Raw genomic sequence first — 8,814 nt, 5'->3', positions numbered from 1 at the left:
AGTGGAGGCCCTTCCCCCTCCACACATACCCTCCCAGCCCCATTCTCTTCCCCCAGCCACTGCTGGGTCTTCTTCCCTCTCTCTCTCTCCTGAGGCCTTCCATGGTGAGCTCTTTGCTTCCTTGCTCCATTAATGCAAGCAGCTTCCATTGCCTTCAGGGCTTCTCTCTGACTCATTAGTGAAGAAGGCCACTGAGTGAGGAGGGAGTGGCTGCTGGGCTGGGTTTTTGGTTTTAGTTTTAGTTTTGGGGTTTTTTTTGAGCACTTTAGAGGCAAGCCGCTTCAGTAAAAGGACTCAAACTGAAGCACCGGGGTTGAGGACTAAAATGTCTGATCAGGCAGATCAGTGTCCTGCAGATTCAGGGAGGGAGACTGACCCAGTGTGTGAGTGAGATCAGGTGCAGGATTCCAGGTGGTTTAGGATTTAAGGAGCTCAATCCCCAGCCAAGAGTTCGTCTGCTCTGGGTACCACCACCCTGGGGCAGGGGGTTTGTGCATGTCTGTGGTCTCAGCTCTGTGTCTGTGTGTCAGAGAACATGAAAAAATATCCAAGTGTTCCTTCTTAATGACATTTATCTCTGAGTTTAAAGTGAGTGCATGTTTGTTTTTTAAAAATTGAAACAATCCAGAGAAATATTAAAATAAAATATCACTCACAACCAATACTAATCATTGTTTACATTTTGCTCTATTTTCTCCCAACTTTTCCCCCCAAAGCATTTATAAAAACAAAATTGTGTTCATATTGCAGGTACAGTTTTGTTTCTTGCTTTCCAAAATGCAATGTATGTTATCGGTTTTGTATCTTCCTTTTTAAAATGTATCTCTGAAGTCATTAGCCATTTTCCACAATGTCATTTTAATAGCTGCCCAGTATATCATAATTTACATAAGAAGCTCTCTACTGTTGGACAATTAGGTTTTGCTAGTCTTCTTGCCAATATAATTGTGCTCTCACATCTATTTTTGCAGATCAGTCTGTGTCCATCTCTGATTGTTTCCTAAGGATAAATTCGTAGAAACAGAAATATTGAGGAAAGGGGAATGGTTATTTTTTAGATTCTTGATTCATATTGTCAAAAAAGGTTATACTTATTTGCATTCTGTGGAGATCTCTCTCAGGAAAAGTCACCATGGCTCCTTGCGTGGCCTCCTCCTCCCTGGACGCCACGTGTCCACATTTCTGCAGGATGAGCACTGCAGCTCAGTGCAGAATGGTGCTTATTCAGGCTTCATCCACACCCTCAATCAAGTGAGGGGACAGGGGGTACACCTTGCTTCAGAGCTAGGAAATCATGGGGGCGGGAGTGGGATGAGGTAGAACAAGGGGAGAAGGAGAAAGACTAGAGTGGGGAGCAAGGACATCGGACCCAGTACTCCTGACGGCCAGGGGTGTCCCTGCTCTGATCTGGACTTGATCCCCTTCTGGTACAGGGAGAAGTGAGGGACAAGACCAGAAGTTTTCTGCTTATTCTTCCAGCCCTAAATCTCTTCTCCATGTGTCCCTCCCCACCGGCCTAGGAAACGGGAGGCTGGATGGTGGCACAAGTCTTAGAGTTGCTCGTCAAGGCCAGTCTTCAAGGTTGTGTCTCCACACTGTGGTTCCCTCCCCACAGCCAGATGCCTGGGTTTTGCTGAAATTGTCCCCTAGCCACAAAGAACATGTACGGAACCATGCATGCGTGCAGCAAACTTTGTTTTAGTTATTCTTCCCATGGACACCTCCTGGGGCGTTCCAATGGAATTTAACTGAGACCTTCATTCTCTGTCTCCTAAAAGCTGGCTCTAGGCCAGAAATGGAACAGCTTGAGCTTGATTCTGAGGCCATCGTATCCACTGGAACAGTGTTGGTTACTTCTAGCAGGTGCGTTAAGATCCTTTATTGAAGATCCAGTACCCAGCAATCGTGTGCTCAAGTTTAGAGCTAGTCCCAATTTTTAACAAACACACCAGGAAAGATGGCAGGAAACCACGAGTAATCATGGCCAAGCCCTTTACACAGACTATCCCATTCAAGCCTGACAAACCTGTGAGTGGAGCATCGGGCATTACCCTCCTTCTGCAGTTGAGGAAACTGAGGCCCTGAGAGCTTAATCCACATCCGTGCTCCTCTCCCCCACCACAGCATACCACCAGCCTGGATTCTGTTGCCTTATTAACTAAAGGCCATTTCGTTATTTTTAGAATTTTTATTACTAAAGTAACTTTTAAAACATTATTCAAAATCTCGAAAGAAAAAGTAAGTGGCATTTCTCCCACAGCGCTACATTTGTGTTCCCATTTAATATTTGTCTGTGTGTATAGATGTAGTTATTACCTAGTTGTAATCATAATGTGCCCATAATTTGTTCTAATTTTTTCAGTGAAGATGATTTTGTGAACACTTTCTCTTTACTTATTTAACAAAAGTTAAATTTATTTTTTGACATTTAAATTTATTTATCTATTACATTTATTTATTGAGTGCTTTGTAGGTGTCAGGCACTCTGCTAGGCATGAGGGAGATAAATGAAAGCCAGGCTGCGGGTGGAATATTCTAGTTGTCAGTGTTTCAACACTGTCACCTAATTGATCATTTTAATGGCTAATGTATTGCAGCTACTCAAAGTGTCTGCTTCTCCCCCTGGGACTTGAGGCCTTGAATCACCTCTCCTTCCTAGGCGTGGAAGGGAGAGAGCTTCCCCTGTCAGGAAGGACCGGAGTATTCCCCAGGTGAGAGGAGGGAGCAACACTTGGGGGTGAGAGACAGCAGTTCTCACCCAGTCCAGTTAGACCAGTACCAGCACCTGCAATGTGCCAGGCATAGTTCTAGTGCTCTTATGTATTTTAATCTCATTTAATTCCCACAACAGCTATAGGAGATACTGTTCTCCCCATTTTACAGATGGAGAACTTAGACTGAAACATGTTAACTACTTACCTCAGGTCTCAAACTCTAAGGGTCAGAGCTGGAATTTGAAGCCAGGTATATCTGGCTGCCCAGCTGCCTTGTCTATGTGGCACATTGCTCCAAGAAGTTAGGTATTTGTGTTATAGACTAGGTAATGAAGACTGGAAAGTAGGTGTTTCACATAGTCGGGGGCCATGGACACTCAGAATCAAGTGAGGGTGTACTAATGCTATTTCCACGAGTTCCCCTCCCCAAAGAAAGGTAAACTCCAGCCAGACCCTCTTCCAGAAACTCAGAACACAAAAATCCAAAGTTACAAAGTGGCCAACATCGGGAAGAGGATGATTTATCTCTTCTCAAATGGATTCACTGTGTGATCTTGCTACACTACATTTTTTTTTAAAAATGGATCAATTTGCAACATATTTCCCTCCAGAAGTCTTGGGGCACATCTCTCTCCCAGAGCGAGCCAGAGAACAATAGGAGTGAGAGGCTCAGCCCCTCAACTTCCATCTCACTTGTCAGTGCAGGGAGGGTGATGTTGTGACGGGTTTTAGTGTCAGAACAACTAGACCATCTGCGAGACTGTCTCTGTAAAAACTCCCAAGGCAAAAGAGTCAAAGAAAACACTCTCCGAGCTTCCTGTTAAAGGAAGACATCTGCTGTCTACAACCCTGAAACTCTGAGTCACTTTTACCTGCTGACACCAAAGAGGTTTGGAAAAATAAATCTGTGAGGCAGTGAGCCCATGAAGAAGGGACATTCCACGATTAAGTTCCAAAGGGGCAGGGGGGGAGCCCCTCCCAGTTAAGCAGCACACCTGCTCCCAGCCCTCCATCACGGCTGTGTGTGGATTGGCTTGTGCGTTTTGTTTCATCTGCACACAGCAGACAGAGGAACAGACCGTCCGTGTTAAAAAGAGACTGAAAATACCAGTTCAACCCACTCATTTCACACAGGAAAAGGGGCTCCAGAGCAGAAATGGTTTCCCCCAGCTTTGAGTTCAAGACCGGTGCTCGTCCCACTCCATGCTAAGGGCTCTGCAGGGCAGCCTGGAGTGCTTGCCTTTAAAATGGCTAGCCTCTCCTAGCAGAAGTCTTGAGGCTTAATGGATTCACCTCCCAACGAGATGCTGTGTAAGTCTCTGAGGAATTGACCAATGCGGGGATGCAGGAACGTCATGTCAGCTTACGAGGGAGATAGACATAGGGACAGATTATCAACAGAGCCTGGTAAATGGTGCCTTGGGATGTTGCTGGATTGCCAGGGAAGCAAGGGATCACCAACCTAGCTGGGTGTCAAAGAGTTTCTTCATCTCTTGAAATCGTCCTTATTCCAGCTAACAAATAGCATTCACCATGTGGTGCCATCAGAGGCTCTCGCTCTGTGCACATGTGATCAATACGGGTGCCCTTCCTAGGATCTGTGTAGCTTACCCTTGGGCTCAACTAAACTTCCAAAGACATGTGTGGTAGGCATAACTACCACCCTGAGGGGGACAGTGCACTGTGTCCCCAGCGTGGACCCAAATCCAAGGCCTCACCAGACCCCCGGATGCTGTCTGAGTAACATCTTTTTGTGTCCGTTGCTACGCAAGATAAATATTTTCCCAAACCAGGAGGTTCATCTCTCTTCCAGCTTAAATCCAGTGCTCAGTGATATGGCAAGTGGAGAGGAGGAAACCATTTCATTTTCCATGACATTTCGTCTCCAAGAAAAGCCCTAGGAAATCAGAGCCGAGCACACAGCATAGAGGGCATATTCAACTCCCACGGCAGAGGAGAAAGTTTGGCTCATCTGCTTTGGGCAAAGGCCTTGATCTGAAGTCATAGTTATAGACTTACTTGGTTCCAAAGGGAACCTATAACTCTCTGAGGGAAAACAGCGGGCTCGGAGGTGAGTAAGTGGGTCCCACCTGGGAAGACCCCTGGTCCAGAAGCCGTCGTTTCCTCCCTGTCGCTTCCACCAAATTTGCTTTGTGACCTTGGGCAGCTGGTTTAATCTTCCTGGGCCTCAAAAAACTCATTTGGAGAAAGCTGAACCAAGTGATTTCGAAGACATCCATAGCTCTTAATTCGACGTCTCCTTAACCCAATCCTAGAATTCATGCAACTCACATCATAATGCCTTTTAAGGGCCTGCCTTGTGCCAACACTGTAAACATCACTGGAGAGACACTGATGAATAGGGATCCGTTTCTCAAAGACCTTGCATTATTCAGTGGAGATCATTATTATCTCCATTTGACAGAGAAGAAAAATGAAGTGGAGAAGTTAAATACTTTGCCCAAAGTCACAGAGCTAGTTAAGTGGCAGAGCCTAAATTCAAACTCAGATCCCCTTCTGATTCTAAAGCCAGGCCATACTGAGGGTGCTTATGGGGAGCATCCTGACCAGGGCCTCCAGGTCAGCATGGCCTTCTTCCCTACAGTACACTGCCAGCTTCAAGATTCCTTCTGCCTCTCTTGATAGGGTTACCAGATTTAGCAAAGGAAAAATGTAGGACACCAGTTAAATCTAAATTCCAGATAAATAGCTAATCATTTTTTTAGCATAAGTACATTCTACGCAATGCTTGGGATATATTTATACTAAAAAAAATATTACCGCCTATCTGAAATTCAAATTTAACTGGGCATCCTTTATTTTATTTGGCAATACTACCTGCTGAAAACTTCCCTTCTTAACCAGTATCTGAGGATAGAGAGAGGAGGGCTGCAAGGAGAGGGCCCAGGCCAATTAACAGTCCCACGCCTTGCTGGCAGTCAGTCTTATGGCCGAATCGCTCTGGAGGTCACAGGGCAGAATGTGGACTTCTTGCTCCATGCCCTGCCAAGGTAGCCCTCTGCTGTTTCAGAGAAGCTATTTTCCCTTCTGCCAAAGGAGATCCAGCTGGCTGGAGATGTGACACGGCTTTCCCTCAGACTCCATGCTGGCTGTCACTGCTCCCCAGCCTGGTTGGTAGGATGATAACTGGGGCCTTCGCAGCCACTACCGAACTTTTCCGGGAAGACCAAGCAGAGGGTGAGGAGCCTCAGGTCTACTAGTCACCACGGCATCAAATGATAGGGCAGAAAGGGCACTATCATAAGATGCAGTCAAAGCAAGGCTCAATTTCAGTTTAGCTACTTTCTGGCTGTGTGAGCTTGGGCAATTTATTTAAACCCTTAAACTCCACCTTCCTCATCTGTAACTGAGGATGAGACTATGTAAGACAGAAGGGTCAAATTAACTTTGATTCAGAAGGAGCGAATTACTTGAGAGTTCTATACAAATATAAGAAGCTCTTTCTTAGTGTTAGCTCCATATAGAAACTTTCTTTCCTATTTTTTGTGTGCTTAGTTTTGAGTATTTCAGGCACAAAACTTCGTATTCTAAGAGTGAATACAAGGACTTTTTTTTAAAGCTTTATATAATCACCCTTATACCTCAATTGTACCTCATTATGGTTGACTTTTCATCTTACATGCAGATCTACTGAGGAATTTTTGGAAAATCCTAAAATTCTTCAATATCACTGGAGAATTTGATGTGCCCCAGAAACCACATATGCAGCACTGAGAAATTTACTCTTTGTTGCCTGATGCACCCACCAATCAACATTACAAATTATAACATACTACAGACCTTTTAATCTCTGTAAGAACTAAAAAAGTGAATATTTTCTGCAGACGCCAAGAATTAAACTATTTTTACCGTTCCTGTGTAAGCCCTTCCAGGCTTGTGTGTGTTTCAGATAGTTGAAATTATGATATCTCTGCAATTTCGTGTACTGCTTTTTTTTACTTTAAATAATCTCATCCACATTTGTCCAGGTGGCTGTGTAGTCTTAAAAAACTACCAATTTTAATGATTAGCTGTCCATTGAGTCATTATACTATCATTTACTTTATTGTTTCTCCTTGGCTGGATGTTTGCTGCCTCTAACTGGTTTTTAGATGGCCATTTGAGGGTGGCACACAGAAGGGTAGGCACCATATGTGACTCACTCTCATACATGCGCGCGCGCGCACACACACACACACACACACACACACACAACTGTGACAGAGCAGAATCCTAAACAATCTCAAGGATGTATATCAGGGGTGAGAGGTCGAGAAAAGAAGGTTAGGACCCACCTCTTTTTAATGTAGATCTGTGGTGCCTTGGAGAAAGGGCTAAACCCATCTTGGATTATGTGGACCCTGAACTTGGGGTGAGAGTCTAGGAAGGCAGATATTTCCTAATCTTTTCTGCCCCCTACACCTTTGCCCAACCACCTCCTACAGTGCTGTCAAGACAACATGGACCTAGAGCAGTGTCTTTCACAAAAAATAAGTCAATTCTGGTTGATGTACAAAAGAGCCACCTGAGCAGTGTGACTCAGTGGTTAAGCTCATAGAGTCTGGAGCCAGGCAGCCTGAGTTTGAATTCTGGCTCTTCCACTTACTAGCCCAGGGTCTGGGCAGGTTGGTTCACCTTTCTGTGCCTTGTTGTCCCATTTTTGTAAAATGGGGGAACATAATGAGACCTGCCTCTTTGTCCACTCAGGTCCTCCAGGAAACAGAGGTCTGAGAGGTGGACTGGGGAAAACTCCTGTGAAGAATAAAGGGAGGGAGCAGTAGTAATTGGCAAGTGGGTGGGGCCTTCAGATGATGATGCAGGTCTGACACCTGCGAAAGGAGAGGAGGAAGGAGGGAGACAGTAAGAAGCTCTCTGTCTGCAGTGCAGCCCTGGGAAAGTCTCAGGTCAATGGGAGTCCCGGGGCAAAGATTGCCTGAGAGGAGCCTTGGCTGGGCAGAACTGGCCTGTCCTAGCACCCGCATGCTCAGTCATGGGCTGGTAGCAGCCCAGGGAGAGTGTGGCAGCTGAAGGCTGTCCACCAACTACCCTCCCTCAGCAGGTTCTGAGCTGCACATCTCCATTGCCATACCTCGTAAGGGAGATTCGGGTACTTAGAATATTTATTGCTATGTGGCACATAGGAAGCCCTATGAAAGTCAAAGCCTCTGCCTTTTTAGTGTGTGTTGTAATTCACAAAGCTCTTTCACATGTACCATTTCCTGTATTCATTGCAATCATCCTGTGCAGTTGGTATTTTGTCCCCGTTTGACAGATGAGCAGGCTCCAAGAGGTCACGTGGTTTGCCTGAGGCCACACAGCTAGTCAGTGGAGGTGAGACTTGACTCTAAGCCCCTTGAGGGCACCGCCAGGGTTTCCTTATCTCTGAATCCTGCAGTGGCGGTTCAGATGAAGATGAAGATAACACTAAACCTTGTCTTTAAGGAGCTGGTATTTTTGTGAGCTAGACACAAAAATAGATAATTCCTGGAGGCTCTAACACAGGGAAATTACTTCCTGTTTCCTAAACACACAAGGTACTTTTTCCTCTTTCTACCTCCAGCCCCAAGCCTTTCTTTGTGCTGTCTGGAGGGCCCAGTTCACCTATCAAAATCTGTACATCTTTTAACGCCTAACCATTTCCTTCATAATACAACCCCCACCATCTCTCAATGGTAATTACCTCCCTCCTCTGGGCTGCCATGCGCCACACTTTGTTCTAAAGCAAGGTCACTCTGCCCTGTAGTAGAGTTTGTTGGTTTACTCATCAGCCACCTGCAACAGACTGTGAGCACCTTGAAGGCAACGGCCACATTCCACTCCTCTACAAATTCCCTGTGAGGCCAGATGTCAGCAGTAACAGAGAAAAAGTGAACATGTCATGCAGAAATGAGTCACCTGATTCAGTATAGAGGGGGAGGCGTAGGAGAGGTGGGAAGTTAGCCAGTGGGAGCGGTCATCAGACTAATGCAAACACAGAAGATGACCAAAGAGCGTGTGAATGCTGTGACAAAGAGCTACAAGAGGCGGGGGGCTGGGGGGGTCACCTAACACAGGCTGGCATTAAGGTGGGCGTTTTTCTTAAACTGAAATTTCTGCTTGT

General features: G+C 45.6%; 1 protein-coding gene across 1 annotated transcript in view; it reads left to right on the top strand.

Moving 5' to 3' along the window:
* The window catches only part of ME3 (malic enzyme 3), a 179,900-nt gene that overhangs the window by 115,432 nt on the left and 55,654 nt on the right, over positions 1 to 8,814 (top strand). The window lies entirely within an intron of this gene.

Source organism: Pteropus alecto, unplaced genomic scaffold (assembly GCF_000325575.1).
Source record: "Pteropus alecto unplaced genomic scaffold, ASM32557v1 scaffold7, whole genome shotgun sequence".
Classification (NCBI taxonomy): Eukaryota; Metazoa; Chordata; class Mammalia; order Chiroptera; family Pteropodidae; genus Pteropus; species Pteropus alecto.
The sequence above is the reverse complement of the archived record's forward strand: the minus strand, read 5'-3'. Positions and strand labels throughout refer to the sequence as shown.